Source organism: Struthio camelus, chromosome 4, assembly GCF_040807025.1.
Source record: "Struthio camelus isolate bStrCam1 chromosome 4, bStrCam1.hap1, whole genome shotgun sequence".
NCBI classification, from domain to species: Eukaryota; Metazoa; Chordata; class Aves; order Struthioniformes; family Struthionidae; genus Struthio; species Struthio camelus.
In genome coordinates, this window is record NC_090945.1 from 20,706,031 (window position 1) to 20,727,412 (window position 21,382).

General features: G+C 38.2%; 2 protein-coding genes across 4 annotated transcripts in view; one reads left to right on the plus strand and one right to left on the minus strand.

The window, feature by feature from the left end:
• SYNPO2 (synaptopodin 2) overlaps positions 1-21,382 on the minus strand; it is a 97,018-nt gene that overhangs the window by 54,221 nt on the left and 21,415 nt on the right. The window lies entirely within an intron of this gene.
• SEC24D (SEC24 homolog D, COPII coat complex component) overlaps positions 1-21,382 on the plus strand; it is a 113,461-nt gene that overhangs the window by 439 nt on the left and 91,640 nt on the right. The window lies entirely within an intron of this gene.

Consider the following 21,382-nt stretch of genomic DNA (forward strand, 5'->3'; position numbering starts at 1 on the left):
TCTGAAAAACACAGTACCTTCTTACTGAAATGCTGCTGCAAGATACAAACAAGACTAAGCAGAAGCATTGTGCTGTAAACAAATACCATCAATATGTAAGTCATGACTGTACAATTACTTCATCAGGCCCCCTCTGAATAGCTGATGGTTAAAACAGCAGCGCAAAATGCATACGGTTACAGAAAACAGCTGTATTTTTTAATGGAAACCTGAATTTAGTTAAGGATAAATTTTGTTTGAAAAGCTAATTAACAAAATATTTATAAGCATATTACTAATCTTGGAGTCCTTATGTGTAGCTCTTCTAGAAACACATTTGCCACAGGATTTATTCTGAGAGTCCAAAACAAGTGAAACTGAATAACAGGAATGAGACTGAAGGAAAAATGTTAAAGCATTATTCTTCTATTAGAGAACTTCCAAGTTTGGAAAAAGCAACTGTCTAGGCAATGCTCATGCTTTCCCCCTCCCTAATAAGAGACTAGAATAGTGGGAGCAATGTAATGTTGTCAGGTGAGCGTTTTTTGAAGAAGTTAATATATCGTCATCAGTAGGAGTTGTGCACATCCTGTTGCCCAGAAAAGCAAGGTTCAAAATTTCTCACGATCTTTCTGAATTAGCTAGCTCCAATAGCAAGGAAAACTACTCAGTTTTTATGATGCCAGCTTTGTAAGCATGTTGTTCAAGCTCCTTATACTTCTTAGTCTGTCTAATAAGATCACACCGTGACAGCTTCCTCTATGCTTTTCTGTGTTCAGCCCTGCAAGTACTGTATGTTCGGACAAGGCATCACAATTCATTTCTATGAAGGGAGATGCTTTTTATTCTGGGAACTGTGTTAGAAACCATTTAAGTGTGTCAGCAGAAATGGCTGGCTACTGTCTGACATGATCCTTGGGGAAGGGAGTTTCCTCTGTATATCGTTAAGAGCACCATGGTAATAATGGATGTGTGTAGGTGATTGTGGCCATGATGAGGCTGCTGCGTATGATACAGATGCATACTGTGTATGTACCCCAGTACACCGTATTAAAGGGTGTCAGTGAGTATATTGATTTCCATGTTAGAGGTCTGGCTGTGCAAACCCAGGTGTATGCTGTAACCGAAGGAGAGTTCAAGAATACTTGTTCTTGACTGGGCTCTCTGGGAGTTCTTGTATCAAAGCAGGAAGTAGATAAAATAGCTGATGTTGAAAGCGGTCGAAACCATTGTTCACCAGTCACATATACAGCTGAGGCACAAAGAAATGTCTAGGGAAAAAGCCAGGTGTTCTACCAAAACAGTAAAAACAATATTTGGAGAGCAAAGAAAGACCAATGACTGCGTAGCAGGGAATGCGTAGTGTTCCATATGGGTGAGTAAGGAGGGTTTTCAGAATACAGTCTGCATGTGGGCTGTTCAAGCAAACTGGCAGCATTGAAGAAGGTACTTATGTAATTATAAGGTATGATATTTGCTTAAAGTAACATCTATTTAAAAAAATTTGCACATAAAACAGCCCTCAGTGCAAAGCACTTTCTGGAAATTATTGTTAGCTGGTGTTAGCTGTATTTCTCTCGTCAGTTCCTCCTGGCAAGTTCCTGTAATCTCTAGAACATTTTCAGCTGCAGTGTCACTACTTGTATATTAAACACAGTGAGAAGCGCTCAACAAGTTAAGTTGCAATTTGGATATTTGTAATGTGGAATTGTGCTGTAGGAATAAGCAAGATATTGTCACTGTGTGCTATCTAGGGTGGGGGAAGAAGTGTACTTGCCACTTTCACTGAGCTCTCAGGAGCTCAGTAGCATTACATTATCCCATTATATTCTCAATACATCATATTTAGATACCAAAAGAGTCACTCGGGTCTAAGCTGTACTGAAAGTCCCACTTCATACTAAACACAGTTCAAAAGTAACTTAAACACTTAAAATCTGGGTGTATGTATCATGCTGATCACCACCAAAAAGCCCAAATACCTCCTTGAACAAGCTAGCTCAGGTATTAAAAACAGAGTGGGGGAGTTCAGTATTAACAATCAACCTCAAGTTATTTTGTCTTACAAGGCAAGATTTTGCACTTTAGTGAGTTTTAAAGACTTTGTCCAGACCAGGTCCGAGACACCCAAAGACTCGCTTTCAAATGCGACTTTGACTTTAGAGCTAGGCTTCACTGGGCCTAACTTCAGGTGTGTCTTGTTGATGTCAGCAACCGTCTAGATTCCTGTATTGTCAAAGACGACTAAATTGCATTTTATTTTTAAGTAAACACCCACACTTGATCAAATCCTATATTGACTAGACCTTCATTTTGCTATAAATTTTGAATACAGAGTAGGATTTGAAATATTAGTAAAGCCTGGATGTTCAGAAACCTTTTAAGTCTCAGCCTCCTGACTTTTATTGAAATTTTGATTCCTCTATTGTTTGTATGCACACATACAGGTTTGTATCCTTTCTACAAAGCAGTATAATGTAATTTAGACATCTTACTTTAATGAAACAATACCAAAGACCTTCACTCTAGTTCCATGTTATTTTAACAGAAGGTTTTTTTGCTAGTACAATGCAGGTGAGATTGCTGCTCTCCTCTTAAGAGGTTTCCAAGTCAGGTGGTATTACAGTTGGCTTGTTAACAGAAGCTAAATTGTTCCCTCAATACCATGTTCAAAACAACAGGTTCTGCTTTCTTTGTTCTCTTCTAAGGCAGTAGAGGGCAGTGAATCAACTACACAGAAAAAGAAAAGCTTCTGATCATAGGAAAACAACTGTTCTCTTTCCTTACAATCACGTTTCCTAGTCTTTCCTAGTCAGAAATATCCCTACATAGGGCACACAGAAAATAAATTACAGATCTGAGTATATAGCATGTTAACTGTTGTGTGAGGCTTTTTTGTAGTTTTTTTCCTTACTAGACCCGATGCAGCCACTATTAGGTTGGCTATGTTTAGTTCAAAGTAACTGTTACTTGCATACCAGAGCAGTTTGCTATACTGCATACATATTCTAAAACGATCCGAGGAGTTTTTCGTAGTTGTCTTGATATGTTTCTCTGTGGGAAATATTCAAGAAGCTGTAATAAAAGCCGTCCTAAAGTAACTTCTGAGGGAGCTATATCCTCATTCCAAAACATTCTTCATCTTGCACATTAGAATATTCCTACTTCTTCAGACAGTACCCTTTTTATATGTCTTCATATGATTTTTCTTTTCTTAAAAAGTTTTTATTCATGAACATGTAAACCTAGCTGAAGTAAATGTTCCTTTGGGGCAGAAGGAGGCAGGAATTTAGGAAGAAAAACCCCAATAATTAAAAAAAAGTCCCATTTTAGTCAGAGTTCATTCAGACACACCAATTGTTGTGCTATTCTGTCTTCTCTCATGTTCTTTGATGTAGAGAAATAAGGATTTTCTCCCAAGCCTCATTAGGAAGAAAAAATTCATCTTGGAGCTGAAAAATGGCTATTATCATTAGGATAGACTACTGTGAGTTTCTTTATTTTTTTGCACAAAGCATACCACATTTTATTGTAATAAGAATTCATCTTTAATTGGGAAACTTATAATGTTGAGCTCATAGAAACTCGTGAAGGGTTTTTATTACAGGCCTTTCAAATAATTATATGTCTGGGTGCACTTTGCACAGTTAAATCCTCTAGAAAACAAAATTTTTAAAGTAACTTTGAAATACCCTTCTGCTCTCAAAGTGCAATTCTGTTTTTTTAAGGAGTATCATAGGCTTATGTCATGGACCTAGTTCTATGACTTTTTCCGTTAATCATTTAGTGAAGCAATAGTATACAGATACGGAACTTGCTCATGATAGTCTACTGGATGTGGCTCCTGGCATTATAGAAGAGCTGATTTCAGAATGATCTGGCAAATTGAAGACAAACTGAATTGATATAATTCATTAGAGGAGTGCAAATTGTTCCACTTGAGAAAGAGAAAAAGCATTAATAAAACAAGAGGAGTATCTTGCTTGATACCAGTCCTGCTGCAAAGGCTCTGGAGGACTTTTAGTGTGTTTCTGTGCTAAATATATGAAGACTGGGGTTGGAGGGTTTGTTTATTTTCCTCTTTTTTTTTTCCTTAGAGGAAGAGGGAAACATAATCCTCAGCTGTATTAATAGCACAGCCCAATCTGTAGAACATAGGCGGTGATTATTCATCTTTATTTGGCACTGGGAGTACTCTGTCAAGTTCAGAAAGATGTGGGCAACTTGGATAAGGTCCAGAGGAGAGCAGCAAGCACACTAAAAGTGTTAAAAAGCATGACCTATGAGGAAGCATTGGAGGAATTCAGTGTTACTCAGTTTTGTGGGTTTCCTCTCTCCATAGAGATGGAAGGGAGCACATAACCTTTTCACAGCAGAGAACTGGTATAAAGGAGACAGTGCAATTGTTTTTCAGCCCGTTCCCATGAGCAAGCAACATGAAAACAGCTCTGCAGGAAAGAGATTTTAGGCTTCTATATGAAATATTTCTGAGGACAGTGGAAAAACTTAAATGTTCTGGAATCTCCTTCATTGGAAGATTTTGGAAGTTTCCTTAAACTTTTGTCAGCAGTGGCCCAAGATTATTTAATCCTCAGGGCAAGAAGTTGGTTTTCAGTGATTCACAAGTGAATTTTTCCTGTAGCTACGAGTTCTAAATCATGATGATTGCAACAGGTCACAAGTGGTGTTAGTGGAAATGGCATCGCTTCAGAGAATTAGTGGAGTGTGTAACTGAGGTGCAAGCAGCCCTGTGATGCAAGCAGCCCTATGATGAACATTAGCAGCTAGCTAAATCCCTTTACTGGAAGGGGAAAAAACAATCAGGAGGCAAGTTTACAGGACTAGAAAGGCCTATGCAGAGAATCATATCTTGAATTGTACTCTAAATGTAGCCTTATTTCATCTTAGACATTTTTCTTAAGAGAAGGAGTGCTTTTAACATCACCGCTTGAAAATGACAGCCAAAGCGGATACCACTTTACCTCTGTGTCTGAGATAACAGCATAAAAGAAGATAAATGCATACGTCTCTGGAGTAATTCAGCACAGAGCTCTTCAGACTTCATAAGGTCCAGAATCATTCTTACAGAAGAAGGCAGCAGCCAAAGAAGAGTGTTTTAATGTGATCTCTCCTATTCTATTTGCTTCACTTCAGGAAGCTATGTCGTGTGCTAGAGAAGATTCTGTAACCCTCTTACAAAGATTACTACACTTGCATTAGCAAATGTGTCAGTTACTATAAAAGGTCTAGTTCTTAAAGATAAATAAAAATTAATAAGAAGAAAGAATGGCATAGCTCCCAGTGTTTGCATCAGAAACTCTCACCCAGACTCAAATCAATTTCAGATCACTTTTGCTATTGGGAATGTGATTACCTTTTAAAGTACAGCTAAAATGAGTTAAGTGGCAGAATGATTTAATGAACAAATGCTTCATTTCTTTCCTGCCCAAGTTCTTATCTAATATAGAGCATCTGGATCCCATGCAAATACGTGTTTAGCTCGCCACTGGAGAATATTTCAGCATTATGAGTCATCTCTGTTGTAGGGGTCCCACACTAAAAAAAGCAGGTAACAGAATCTATGTATTTAGAAAAAGCATCCCATATAACAGGGAGAGAGGAGAACTTGCTACACACAAGAGAAGCTCTTACAAGCTGCCACACAATTTTAACATTCGCTGGTAGTCCAGCTGGATAGTTGTTATTACAAAGGATTTTGAGAAGACATTTTAATAAATTGAGTGCAACTTATGTTATTTAGATGGGTAAACAGAATTGGCTTAACTGTGTCATTGTCATTACAAAGACCAGCAGTTTCAAAAGTGATGTGTAAGCACTGAAACTACTAACACTTGAAAATCAGAAAACAGCAACAACAAAAACTCACTACAAGTACAATGGAAAATCGATGTCCTGGCCAATTCTGACAGCATTTATTTTTGCCCTTCTTGATAATTCTCCTCTTCCACTAAGCATGATGGTAGTTGCTTCAGTGCTCAGTGATATCATTTGCAGAAGATCCTAATAGTCTGTTATCAGAGATCTCAATCCTGCTTTGATTACTCTGAGTTCTTACTTGCCTTATGGTATATTGTAACAAGAGGGAATATCTGGGAGCATCGTTTCTTGCGTATCTTGCAAGAGCTGAGAGAGTTCTTCAGGTTGTAAACTGAAAAATCATTCAGTTTCCTTCTGGAACAAGATCTGCTCTTTGAACTTCATTCTTGCCCACTACCACCTTCAAATAGGATGAAGTGAAAAATCTTAAACGCAGATATTAGGAAGTTGTCTTGCAATTAATCACTCTCAATAAGAAGCATCTGGTTCTCAGTAAACTAAACGATGGGAGAAATCAGAAACGAAATGGCATCTTAGAGCAGGGCTATATCTTAGTGCAAACAGTCACTCCCCTATTTCTTTTGGAATTTTGCTATCCTAAGCCAGATATGAGAACAAGCAAGACGATAGTTAAATTTCCCAGTATGCAAGTCCCTTAAAGCAGTCCACTGGGAAAAGTGGGTCTGAAAACTACTGGCATTGTCTCAACCTAAGCTATTGGGGTTTTGATGAATTAAAAATGACCTCGTTCTAATTTTAGTAGAGTTTTAAGTAGAATTCTGAGAACTCGGAGACTAGAACTTGCTCACTCATAGAAAAATGATTGAGTGTTTTGTATTAAACTTTGTCCTCAAAGGAAGCTTAGATTAGATGATTATTAATTAGGACATTGACGCACATCCCTTGGTCTCTTCTGCAGATGTGGAGATCATCAAAGAAGTTCAAAAGGCCGATCATGCCAATCTCTTTCTTAGTAGGGCCTGAGACATAGGAGTTGGCAGTGCAATTCCAGCAAGGACCTTAGCAGCCGTGATGTCCTAAGCACCGTTTTCTTTCCTGGTATGTGTTCCTCTACAGCAGGTTGCACCCAGTAAGTAAATGAGGCCTCCTACTCGTTTCCCTCATCGGATATTTACATAACAGTGGCAGAATGTAAAGGGTGAGAAGCTAGATGTGACATGCAGAGCTGAAAAGGGCATGGCTGTGGAAGCCATATGCAATGCAGAAACCCAGGAAAACACAGGGCAAAGGGAATATCTTTTCATTTATCCATGTATGTAATGGCAGACGTAGTCAGCCATCTTAGAAAACGTCCCTTTCCTCAGATTTTGCTTGCGGAAGCAAACATTTCCTTACTTTCTAGTTTAAGCATCTCTAGCTATGTTTTGTTGAATCAGCAACATTTCTTTTGTTGAGAAGTAATGAGTCAACCCTATAACAAAACATTCCTTGCTGTTTTTCCTTCTTCTGTTTAGCTAAAATGTGCAGGCTTGTTCTGCAAGCATAGAGTTCAACATTTCTGAAAGCTAAAGGTCAGCCTGAAGTCTCACAGCATATTTACTGTACAAAAGCCAAGCAAGGAAATGTTCAAAAAGTCTTTGGAAAGCATTATCTTAAAATATCAACATACAGTCCTTTCACTCCCATGTATCTCATGCCATATATCTTTTTTATATACATAGAGATATATACATATACACACACTATATATATATATGTACACACATACACATACGTGAAGGGATTCATATTACTATCATCCTCTGTATCATGGGATCTCCAAATAGAACACATTAAACAGGTCGTATTGCCAATTCTTCCTGTCTCTACCAAAATAGGTGGGATACCTCCTGTTAGGTGAACCTATAGCATCTATATTGACTGTTTTAAATGGGTTGAATTTTTATTTTTAATGTTGAAGTTGTTTTTTTTTCTCAGACTAGATTTTACCCTCATCTTTTGTGATGTGCTCATAAAGTGTTTAAAAAAAATTACATATTGTAATGCTCTATAGTGAGAGCGAATGATCTTAGCAGTGTGCACGCACTAGGATCTCCTGAGCCTCAAAGAGGTGACTTAACCTGCTGATAAAGATGCTTATTGACTTTTTCTTGCCTGCTTATGACTGGTTAAAACTGCTATAGAGAATTTCTCTCTAAATTAAGCGCATATAAATATGCACATGTGCGCACACCCACACATGTTTTCTGATGACTACAGTTGTTGCAGGAAAGTAAATGCTTCCAACAGACCTACTTATAATTGGATTCAGTGTTGATTCTTCCAAAACTGGCTGTAAAAATAGATACAAATTCCAATCAGAATTATTCATATTCTGCTGTGAGAGAGTGGGACTCGCAGTTTACTGTACATAATATTCTTCACAATAAGGTGAAAACGCTTGTGCTAACCAATAGAAGAAACATCCCTTCAGTAGGAAAACTGTACTGAATGCCTCTCACTAGTGCTTGGACAATGTTTAGTGACGTGGGAAATTCAACAAGAGAAAGCAGGACACCAGGAAACTGTTGTCTAAATCTGCAGCAAACAAATGGTATTCGGTTTGTTTGGAAACCTTGTTCCTTAGGGTCCACTAAAACTAAACAGAAGGAGATGAATGAATAAATCATGTCAAGAAGTAAAGTAGACTGGGAAACTTAAACAAGGTTGTATACAGAAGACCTCCTTAGCTCACTTAGTGTTAGGGTTTGCTTTTGTTTTCTTCCTCTCCACATAAATCAGATATAAACAAACAGACTTGCAGTATGGGGAATAGCTGGTGCTGGTTACAATGCGAACAGAATCTACCCCATGTACAGCAGTCTCGCATTCAAATTAGAGATGTGTAAAACTCATCTTTCCAAACTGTTGTGTAAGCTTCCATTTTGATAATTTTCAAAATGAAAACAGCTGTCATTAACATTATTTATTGCCTATATTTTCATATGCAAGTGGCTGCCCTTTTGGTGTTCAGTAGTGTTAGAAGTAGCAGTGCTGTAAGGTTCCCTGAAATGATTCTTCCAGATTTTATGCTCAGCAGTGCTCAAAAGTCTGGGTGCAAGGAGCTACTGAGAGACTTCAGCTGGAGCTTCAGGCCTCTGAGTTTCTGTCGTTGCTACCGTAAAGATAAACTTACGATTAGGAAACAAAACATACTGGCCCATACATTTGTGGTGTAGTGTTCACATGTAGATCCACAGGTAAGGTTCAGTCAGACTATAGACTGACTGCCAGCTGGCATGATACTTGTTTTCTCTGATGTAAAATCACTAGTTGAACTCTATAGGATGTGATGTTGCTGCAAGATTAAGGCAGTCTTTTTGTAATGTTGTACATCTATATTATAATTCCGAAGTTTAACAAGACTTAGTTCTTTTTACCTCTTCTCTAATGGCATCCTCAGTTCTCTGTACGAGGCTAAAAATGTTACCTGTTACCATTTTGATATCGTTGTATCCCCGTTTACCTACTTGTCATAGTCTTCTGCAGCTAGGAAGTCATTGACTCAGTTCTACTTTCCTGTGTTTTGATGTTTATCTTGGGGGGGGTAGGTTCATGCCCCAGATACTTTGTTATCAATTTGAGTATTCAATGTTAGGTTACATTACAGGATCTCAATTTGTTTTCATTTTGACCTATGTATTCTAGAAACAAAAAAGAAAAACATGTCTTAGTATGATCTAGACAGGAGAAAATGACTGGCTTATTTGCCAGGTATCTGAGCACAGAGTCTCTAGGTACTTGATTTGTTCTAGCTTGGACTGGGTCTACGCTACAAAACGTTGCTGGTATAGCTTTTTTTGGCCAGGAATATTGGCCGGGGGGGGGGGGGGGGTTTCCTCCTTGAGGTAAGCACACTAGGATATCCTGATGTAGACGTAGCTATGATGTTCTTAGATTTCTTTCAGTGGCTTAGTTTGAGTTATTCACAGAAGGCGCCTCTGTGCCACGGAGAAGCCTGGAGAAATCCACTAGTTCAACTGTGCTGAAATAGTTGTGGGGGCAGCTGTTTACTGTCTCCTGCTCTTGGTAAAAGGAGGGTTTTCTAAGAGTTTCCCAGCGCAGAGAGGTCAGCGATACTATTGCCCCTTTGCTGGCAAACACAGAGCCAGCCGTCTGATAACCCAGTGGAATAGACTGACTGGAGTTTGTTAAAACAGGGGATCTGCAGGGAATATAGTTCTTGTATGGGCTCAATGGAGGGGTTATCATTTCCTAAAGAAGCTATAAATGGAAAGGGAATATAGTTCTTGTATGGGCTCAATGGAGGGGTTATCATTTCCTAAAGAAGCTATAAATGGAAAGTGAGCTAGAAAAGAAGCTGAGGCTATTTTAAGTGGCACACTCTGATTATCAAAGGAATATATTGTTTTGTGGTGTGGAGTTCTGTGCATTAATCTACCACTGAGCATTAATAAGAGAATGATATGTCCTTCCATTGCTCTGAAGAACAGACAATATGAAATAGCCATTGTGATTCTTAAGAGTTCTTTTATTTTGTTTGTTTTGTGTTGTTTTTCCCCCATATCTCTGCTTCTAAATGCTATGAATGGAAACCTAGACTCATGGCAATGGTGACAGCATCTGTACCACTACTGAGTCCAGATTTTTGCTGTAGAAGCCTACCGTTTTGTTGTTGTCACTGTGTCACTGGGACTCAGCATTTCCCCAATAGTCTGATCCTTCTTATTCTCTCCTATTCTTTCTCCAGTATATATAAAAGTTTAACATTTGAAATCAGTTTAGCAGATCAAATTTAGAATGCAAGTTATGATTCCCTTGCAAAAGCTTAAAAAAAAAAAAAAAAGAGCGCTTTGCATTTTAGATATTCATATGATGTGCTTATTGGACTGGCATAACAAATATCACCAGTATTAACTCGTATGGTCTCACATGATCATATGAAATTGCTTAGTTTTGTGGCACTAGAATCCATATAAAGAAATCCATATAAAGAAATTTCTACTTCTCTTGAATCTGCTTTGTTTCACTATTCACAGGAATGTAGTTATGGACTGGCTGATGGTTATATATGCTGTGGTTCAGCCAAGTTTTTCAGCATGAATTTAATTCTAAGCAGATAGCCTTTACGTTAATTAATGCTTGTATATTTATACAAAGTATGTTCTTGAGTACTTTGCTGAGCTATGGCTACTGTTATTGCGTGTCATATGCTACTTCTGACTGAGAAGGTGAATAGGAATCAGTATATATTAGTTGTAGAATCTGCCCCAGAAGAACCAAAAAACAGAGCTACCAACAATTTTTGAGGAAAGTGTTCTCTCATATACATACCATAATAGTCCTTGTTCTATTGATTGCTTATTTATATTTTCATAGTGCATGCATGTATGTTGCATGTGTATTCCATAATTGCTGCTCTTTAGCCTGTGCAGGAAGATACTTGTTTTATAAGGACAGCTAAAGCTATTATTGCTTAAGGTATCAAATAATATGATAAATTAATACTAACAGCTTTATCCTGTATTTAGAGGAGGAAAGAAAATATCTTATGGTACTTGTTCATCATTTAAATATAAACCCTTAAAAAATAGGTAGCATTTATAGCTTTACATTTCAAAGTTGTTAGCACAGCTGTGAAAACTTAAATTTTGCCTTTTGTATATATGTCTATGTAAGCAGCTCATATACTTGGAAATTCACATTGAATTTGAATGAACTGAAACAAATCTTGCAAAACTCAATTAAAATAGCTATTTCACTTGGTTCCACATGAAAGCTGAAGAAAAAACAAAGCAATCTCAGGTTGTTTGAAACTAAGCTTAGGTTCTTTTAGCTTGCTTATTTGTGTAAATATTTGTGCTACTGTAGCACAAATAGTGAGAAAGTCTGCTATGGATATTCGGCATTCCCTCAGGTATCTCCACAGGAACATTTTTCCCCGCAGAAAATGGAACTACAATTTCAAAAACAGTATTAAATTGCTTTTTTTATTTTTAAAGGGTTTTTTTTAAACTACTTTTTCTTCCCCCTTTTTCCCCCCCCTCGAATTTAACATTCAGGTGTGATTACTTGCTCTTTATACTGATGGAAAGTTGGTAAAATTGAATTGTTTTCCAGGGCTTGTAGTGAGTTCATGTCTCAATTTAATGCTCCAGAAGTATTTTTTTTAGCTAGAATTTGAACTCTTAGAGGATCAACTCATTTTATATAGTGTACTGTAATTGTAGTGGCAGCATTACGCTTAGCAGTTATTATATGATCAATTTGCTTTTGAGTCTTGTGGATAATTAGCACCTCACAATCTTGAGACAACACAGATGGATGATAAATCAGAAAGTCTCTGTTTTAGTGTTTCATCAATATAAAAAATTAAATCTGCTGTTTTCATCTTTTCCTTTGAAAAAGATTCCGTTTCTGACAACGCACGGGAGTTTAAGGCAACTTCTATGACTGTACCCAAATATATTTAGACCTAGAGATTTTATCCTACACACTGTAATTAATATGCAGTGGTTTGGAAGGAGATTATTATTGCATCTGATCACATCAATTGGTATCTACTCTGAAAGTCAGAGCAGTACATAAGTGTTATGTGGTACTCTTAAAGAAGAAAATAGCATTCAGCATTACTCTTCTAACCAGGAGCCAGAAACAACAACTGTAATAGATAAGATACTGTGATCATGTTGGAGGGTCATTTGCACATTATTTCATATATTTTATACTTGCTCTGGCTTCTTATTGAAAGTACTAAGTATTCAGCAGTGATAATTACGAGATAGAATTGGGGATTTCCTGAGACTTTAAAGTTCAGAAATGCTTGCTTTCTTTATCTGTTGAAAATTTTAAGTGCTAGGTAGGATTTTTTTTTTTCCAGAATGAGAAAAGACGGATAAAACAAGACTCATGTGGCTATGAAAAGTAAAGTTAGCATTATTAATCAATTTCCGTGAGTATCCCATTGGACTGAGTCATCTCCAGTGGGATTTCAAAAAGTTAAATTAATACAAGGCCTGTATTTGATCAGGGCAGCTGCTGTAGAAGGAAGGAAAAGGGGGCTGGGAATTTAGATGGGAACCACAAAACTATAATCACTAAAGATCTTAGCAACTTTTAATAAACTGTATGTGGAAGCTTGAGAGAGCAAGAAAGGGGCCAAAACAGCGAGATTTCTTCTGATCTCTAATCTCTTAAATAGAAAGAAGACAGTAGGGATGAAGGTAATGATCACCCACAGGGAAAGAGAATTCAAAGTGTGATCTGTTTTTGGAGTCAGTTATGTGGGTTTCAGTGCAGAGTATCACAAGGTTAATGTGGCTAGGGCTGTTACTTGTCTTGTGTTGAACAGTCCTGTATCTTATTCTTTGATCTTGTCTTAAAATGGGTAATAAATCCAGCTAAGTTCCTGTTTAATGAGTGTACTGTTGCTAGTGCTGGCAGTTGCATGCTGCCTCCCCCCGCTGCCTTTTTCTTTTTCTTTTCGTTATGAATCCTCCAAATTCCCCAAAGAGCTTTGTGGTTTTGCCCTTGCCTTCTCTATTTCTTTTTCTTCTCTCCATTCTAGCCAGCTACTTTTGGGAGGGGCAGGAATAGCCACTGACTTGATTGTATGATTTCATCTCCTTATAACCCCAGGGAAGGTAAAAGACAGTTTACCTCTGAAGAAGAGGCGAGTGGGAGAGCACTTCAAATAGGAAAGGATGATTTCGTTCTGGATCTAAAAGGAAAAGGACTCTGCTCCTCATTCAGGAGGAATGCTTGTGTCAATAAGAATAATTATTACAATCACCATATATATTTGATGTTGTGGGAGAGCACAGAGGAAGTTTTCTACTTTTACAGAGACAATTCTGAGAGGTCCCTTCTTGCCTAACTCGAGTGTCACCAGTCAGGCAAAACTTAACACAGGCTCCATGCTGTCTCCTCTGTATGAGGTAAACCAAGAAAGAGCAAAATGGACTTTCTTTGCTCCTTTCTAATACTGAGATTGTCATTCTCTTTATGAATGCTAGAATTTTTCTGTTTTATTCAAAAATATAGCAATTTCATTACAAAGTAGAAAGATAAACTGGCCAATGGATAGAACAAACATCCCTACAAAAGGGCTGTTCCTTAAAGAAATAAATACGGCACTTTGTACTTCATTCTTGATCTTGTTTTTGATCTGGCTCCTAGTGTATTTCACAATTCCTTACACGGTTTGGCATTTGAATTGTGATACAGAGACAGTATTGAAGAAAATGTAACAAACATAAAGATGAGTTAGTTGTTAGTCTTACTAAAGGCTTTTGTGTATTTGAGGAAAGCAGGCAATACCACTAGTGCAGGGTTAGAAAGATGAACGTTTTTCATGTGGCTTTAATCAAATCTGGGATGTCTGGAATTAAGGGTCATCACCCTGCGAGGCACCTTGAGAAGAACTGCTGTTTCAAATAAGGCCATTGCTGACATGAATGTGGACTGAAAGTTAGGCTTTGTTAGAAACTATGCATAACAACCAAACCAAACAAAACTGGAAAGAAAACCCACATATCAACAGAATAATCTCAATTTATATTTTACAGTAATTTATAGTATATTAAAGAAGGAACATTGTCTCATCATCCAAGAAAACAAGAAATTTACCTTGTTCAAGCACATCTAGTATGTTGTACGGTAATGATTCCCAGCAGTTCTGTAGCTAAGCCATACTAGAGAAAATTGGCAAGACTTGTTCTCTGCTATGTGCTCATCCTGCTCCTAGTCTGCCGCAGCATCTTCCTAGCCTCTGCTGCCTGCAGCAGCAGCACTGAGATTGGGCTAATCAGTCTGCTTCAGCCTGACTGAATGTATCCAGCACTGTTCCCATATCCCTCCATTACAGTCTCAGTTCCAGGACCGTGATACAAACGCATGTGAACTAACCTTGCACAGGCCTGACAGACTTTATTCACTGGGACTCCACAGTTTGCCTAGCTTTATAATATGCTAGACCTCCTATAGAGAACCGCACTTCATCAGGTACTACGAGCATCCTCTGAACTACTCAAAGGACCTCCTCTGAGGACATTGTAGGTGGCTGATACCACTGTAGGTCATGGTGCATTGCATCCTCTGTTTAAAGAATTTTAATGTGAAGTAAATAAGTGTTAATCCAAACTGAATATTTAGTTGATGGTAAAGGAAACGCAAATATCCTGGTTAGATATGCCAGGAATCTGCGTGATTTGGATCTGAAGTTAAATCTCGCATTATTTCTGTGTAAGTGATCTTGGGCAGTGGTAATATTAAGTTTTTGGTTTTGTTTCTTGAAAAAACAGATGAGGATAACGTTAGATCCTTAAAATTCATGGTTTTGATCTGTGATTTTTGCATTCAATTTGTCTTCTGAAATATTAAAAAAAGAAAAGAAAAAAAAGAAAAGAAAAAAAGGACATGTACAGGTTAATACAATATAGTTTTACCAGGCCCTGGGAGATTGTTGCCTAGCTATTCTGAGTACAAACAAGCAGTCCATTCAAGGCAGGCATGACTTTGTGCGGTGGGAAGGGCTAAAATGTTATTCTGGAAGACTAAAATATGCAGATGAAAATAGGTTCTGATACATCATCCTGCACCATTCTGGCACAAAATTAGCTTTGCTTTTTGGCCAGAAATTATATCAAAATTGTGTTAAGATTGAAAAAATAAACTCTTCAAAGGAAGAAAACTCAAAGACAAGACTGCAATAAGGCACACAGACAGCCCTCTGTGTAACACTTCTAGCAAGCTCTAAGGTACCTGGTTACTTGTGGAAAAAGGATGGCTGTTTTGCGAGGACAGCAGCAGTTTCCCTCACAATGTGACCACAGGTGAGCTCAGAGCAGTGCAGCTAGTAGATCTTCAGAGGTAAACTTCTATATGCTTTCCCCACTGGATCCTTGCGAGATTAAATGAAAGTTTTAGAGAGAATTGGAAGCCTCAGGTTTCCATTTTGATGTCTAAATTGAAGGATTTAATGATAAGGGAAGAAGCTCGGGAAGGGGAAGGACAGGAACTAGGTGAGGCTGAAAGGTACACATTTAGGTTCATTTGAATCTAAATCTCTAACAATCTCAAGTGGAACATTTAAGTCTACTTTCTTTTTATTGTGGGACAGAGAGAAAATGGAAGGAAGTAGGCGGGCACCTTTCCAGTATTTCCCCTTATTGACTTGTGAGGGGAACTACTGTGTGCATTTGGTTGATGTGGCCTCAGCCATGCCTGGCTCTTTGCTGGGAATGCTATTGCCAGCTGTGGGGTCGGGCAGCCTGACCAAACTGTGCTTTCACTCTAGCGTGCTCTGCGGATGCTCTGGCCATATGAAAGCCAGTGGCCTTTGTCATTGGATGTCGTAGGCCTGACTTCTGCTGAGTAGCATCATTTTCTGAATACAAGCACGTAAACACTGTGGAGCACGTCAGGGGGATCTTGCTCTCCAAATTTAGCTTGCGCAGGAGGAATTGTAATTTTTTTCCCAGAGCATTGAATACAGTCCAGCCCTTCCAAACGGGATGCTTCGAACATTTTTGTTGTACGAGAATTTGATGCACTCTTTAAACTTATGTACATTACTTTTTTGTGTACAAATGTACTAAATCAGTAATACTAGCAAGTTCTTTCTTCAAAGGTATTGACCAAGAGACTGCTTTAAAAGTCTAACAGACTCTTTACAGTCCTCCTTACAGACAAATAGTGAAGTGGCATCTGTGACTGCGTTGTAATACTCTACTTGGAATGAAGCCTGTTGTCATTTTGGATCAGCTTGCAGTTACGTTATCAAACCCAAACAAAGCAATCTAAACAAAAAAATTTCCTAAATAGGGCAAGACGGTTGCACTGCTTAATGCTGTAGAATTCAATGTGCTGTAGATTGCCAGGATATGAGTATATTTTTGTTTTTACTTCTCTTTGCCAAGCCTAGTTAAATACTGAAGCATACCGTAATTGGGTATTTCTATTTGCAAAGTGCCATAGGTAATTTTCCCTGGGAATTGGCAACTTTAATTCTATGTTTCGTATAAAGTCTTTCAAAGATGTTGGCTGATGGCTGTTTGAATGCTTAATTCGTAAGCTAATCCCATGAATTCTTTTATGTGTATACGGTACTGTTCTGTGACTTGAATGATTAAGCAGTGTATGCACTGGGCCATAAAAATGCTTACGTGACTGCTTCTGAAGCTGTTTTGGATAGCGGTGGGGGTTGGTGAGGTGGGGAGAAGTGATGCTAGAGCTGTTTTAGAGAAGCCTTAAGTTTATAAAAACCAAATTGGGCATTTCTTCAAAGCTATCTCAGCTATACAGATGTGTTCTTGCTATGCAGTCCAAACAGTTCTCTTAGACCCCCCACCCGCTGCCTGAAGTAAACTTACTCAGCTGCATAAATGAAAAAGAATGTCATACTGAGCATCTTTGAAGGCTTGTGAACCAAGTTAATCCACTCTCATTGTCATTCATACCTTCTTGTGCCCGTTATTTGTAGCCAAGTAGTTAATACATTTAAAATACTGTTATTCCATGTTTGATAATACTCACAATCTCAAATAGTACTTTAGTTTTCATCGTATAATACGGCTTTCCATTATCTTAATATAGAACGCTTTCTTTCAAATATGCCTATATGTTTCTTTTCCTTAGAATACCGAACAGAGGAAGGAAGGAAAAATTAGAAACATCAAAAAAGGTGTGCATATTCCAGTAAGGATTAAACAGTGGGGAAGCACAAGAGAGCTGTTTCACAGGATAAGAATTGCCAAGAAGAGGGTCCTTGTGCCACAGATATTTAATATATGTGCAAGGACAAAGAAGAAGGACCACAAAGACAAGGGGAGAGTAGAAAAGGTAGAGCAGAAACACTCAGTTTAGGAGGTGGCTGGGCCTAAGCAATGCAAAATGTTTGAAGAAAGATTTTTAGACAAATGTAGGATTATTTTGAAATAGATTATTCAAAGATGGAGCTTATATGGTCATGTTTCTCTGTAGGCAGGAAGAAATAGGAGCAGCGCTCTGCATGTGTTCAAATCTGGGGAGGAACAAAAGAAAGGTGAAGGATTTGATGAGGCTCTGAGCAGAAAATTTATTCAGAGCTGATCCACTTAGCATTTCAGATGTGATGAAAGGCAGGTTTGCAGATAAAGAATGGTAGTTGGAATCCCGGGATCATAAATATTTACCAAAAAATGTGTATCAGACTCTTTAAGTTTAGATCCTGGCCTAAAATGCTAATATGAAACTATTTCGTATGTACTCTTAACTCGTCCTACCCCTCATCAGCTCTTTCTGTGGAGTACAAGAGACAGTCACTGGAATCAGCTCTTCCACTGGAGCTATTTGTCATAACTCCATTGAAGGTAATCATTTATGCTGCTCACATTCATAGAAAAGTTAAGCCCGTTTCTAAAAAAAAATTTACTGGAACACTCCTGGGCCCAAGCTAAGAATTTGGTCCTGGAATCCAAAACCCTCAAAGTCCGTGGGTGCAAAATTTTACAGCTATCTTGACCCATATTGCAGAAGTCTGAAATGACTCTAAATAGGAAATTTGAATATTATTTCTAACTTTTTGGTTTGGGATCCACGTATAACTCTTTGAGAGTACACAGTTGGCCAGATACTTTGATTATTCATCCCAGTTGTCACAACTGTTCTGTTCATCAGGCTGTTTTGTGTCTGAAGTAATTATTGCAGTTATACAGTGGGGTTTGAAACTAATCATGCTGTCTCTTGCACTTCTAATTTTAGATGTTTTTAGGTGTTTCACAGACATGTCTATATATTGTATTTGTACTGTCAAAAATGGACTAGATTGGCATTTGGCACTTCTGCTTCTGGCAAGAATTAGACATTTGCTGGCCACCATTGGTCATAACCAAAAAAGTCATTACTATATATTTTTTAAAAAAATCTTGCCAACATTTTAAGTTTCTGCTGATGATTACAAAAAAAGCAAGGAAAAGAATATTTAAACTGTAAACATGGAAGTTTTCTTCCAGAAGAATTAGTTGTCAGGTTTTCTTCCATAATCACTGGTTTAAATCCCCGTGTTCAGAATGCTACCTTTGTTTAGAAATGCACATTTTAGAATGGAACTCATTTAAGAGCACAATTAGATTTGTTTATTAGTTTGAACTAGCAGAAGTAGTTTCACCAATATCGTGTGCTTGTGCATACTGAAATACCTATTGTTTAGACTTTCAAAAATACACCAAGTTGGAGTTCTGCCGGTGCTTTGTATAACTTCAGCATCCTCAGCTTCTAGCCATGTAAATAATGCACAGGAACACTGAGAAACTGTGGAATGGAGCACAAAGAGAAGGCAAGGGTAAAGGGAACAGAACTTCCCTTTTCAATTTTAAGTCTGACCTCTGTCAGTCAGGCACTTGCTGTGCTCTTAGAAAAATATAAACTAAACCACTGGCCTGTAGCATGCAAAGTTTGAGAATTGTGCTCTTACAAACATTTGTCATTTTGAATCTTTGAAGAAAAAGGGAACTCATGTACAAATTCCAGAACAGTTTGAGGAAACATTTTTGTATAGACTGTCATTGCACTTTCTTTGGAATATTTTTCTCCAGATACAAAATGTATGCTATTTCCTACATGAACTTTTTGAAGAAGTTTTGGTTTTTTGTTTCCCACAGTTAACTTGGAGTATTTTCATTGTTCATTTTTAAAGCAGCTATTATACCCCCCCAGAAATGAAGATACATTTGAAACAACATTGAGTGCCTATGCTATCTCTTTAGAACACTATTACTCTCTTGAATAGATGACCTAACAATCACTTGTAAGTGAATGTATGACATTCTTTTAACTATTTTCATGTATCAGTATATTTTTTTTCTCTGCAATTTTCACTTGAACATACCTATTTACAAGATCTACTGTCAAACGAAAAGTCTAAGCAGGAAATCTGCAGGAAATTCTCAGGACGCTTCTGTTCAAATAAGAAAATCTCTCTATCAAATTAATTAGTAGCAACTCAGAGGAAAATAATCTGGATTGTATGAAGGCATTAGCAGGCTGTTGGGTTATATTTGCTTGATTAGGGTTATACTAGCCAATAGTTTGGCCGGGATATTTTGACATCTAAGTCATTCTTCTAAACAACTATTTCCCCTCTGAGGGGGTCGAGCAGGAATCCTGAGCAGAAGAGGGAAGGAAGAGTATGCTTATAGTCCTGTTCGCTCATGCTGCTGCTGCTTTCCTTTCACTCATAAAGTGAGAAGACAACTCCTCAGTCTCTGTAGGGAAACGGTGCCCTGCTGTGCCACCACCTGGCATGGGATCCTGAAAAAGTGCCCATGTCAGATGCGCAAAGGTGGGCCCAAGCCCCATGTGCAACCCCCAAAATAATCATGTCCTGCACGTGTTGTGACTTTGCAGTGCAGAGGCTCGTGTTAGACAGCGCTGATAATACATTGTAAAACAAATCTGTGAAGGCCCTGAGCGATTTCTGTGGTCTTACCCATTTCTGTTTTAAGGGGCCTGTTTATTTTACTTGTCCACTTAGTTCTAGTGATGAAATCTAATTGCATTGAGCTGAATTATTTTCTCCTTTCCTCTCTGCTCCCTGCCTGCCTCTCAACTCCCAAAGCAACCAGGTCTAGAATAGGCCTTTAAAGAGGCACAGACCCTGTTTCAGTCTTCTGCAATAGCACTTCCATTGCTATCAAATAGAGCACTGCATAGGCAAGGAGAAGCTCCCTGGCCCTCCCGTTCCCAGCATCATGACCACTTACCCTGTCCTCCTAGCTACCTGCTGTGCAGCCCTCTCTCTCCCTCCCCCTCCCCCCCCCCCCCGAAAAGCGCTGTGGGACACTACTGGGAGTAACAACAGTTTAACCCATACATATTTTTTAATTTGAAATCTACAAAATGCACTTAGGAAAAAAAATTGATGAAAATTATCCAAATTCTAAAATTCTGTCTATCTACAATCTACTGCAGGGTGACTTACAGCTGCAGCCTTAGGTTCCTAATCATCCAAAGGTACCTTGTAATGTATCAGCAGTGTATGTCCTTGATCTGCCTGAGGTATACTGTAAAGCATAGAGTAATCTAAAATTATGGAAGATTTCTGGCTTCTTCAAAAACTAAATGCTTGTGATACCTATGCGAAACTTATTTTGTCTAGACTGTTCTCAGTTTATCAAATATTAGCAAGGTGGAAGGTAGGTAGAGAGGGCTTTGAGGCAATTTTTATTTTAATGTTCAGCTTCAAAGACTGCAGGATATCCCACATATATTCAGAAGAACATTCAAATTCAATTAGTCTCATGACCAATTGAGATGTTCAGCATTTTCCTGTAAACTTGCTAGGAGTGGAAATTTGGATACATCGACAGTCTTGCCAGAACATTGTTCTGTTTTTGCCTTCCAAATGTGCAGCTCCCACTGAAATCGCTTGACCGCTTTCTATTGACTTCAGCCTCAGTTGGAGCAATCTTGGAACAAATACTGGGGAAAATGTTCCATAGTGCTAGAAGCAAGAGAAAATAATAATAATAAAAAGCACTAATATTTTGGGAAGCATTAATTTATACAAATGGTCAATATTGGATGCACGCTTTCATGTCACGATGGAGCCCCATAATAACTGTTT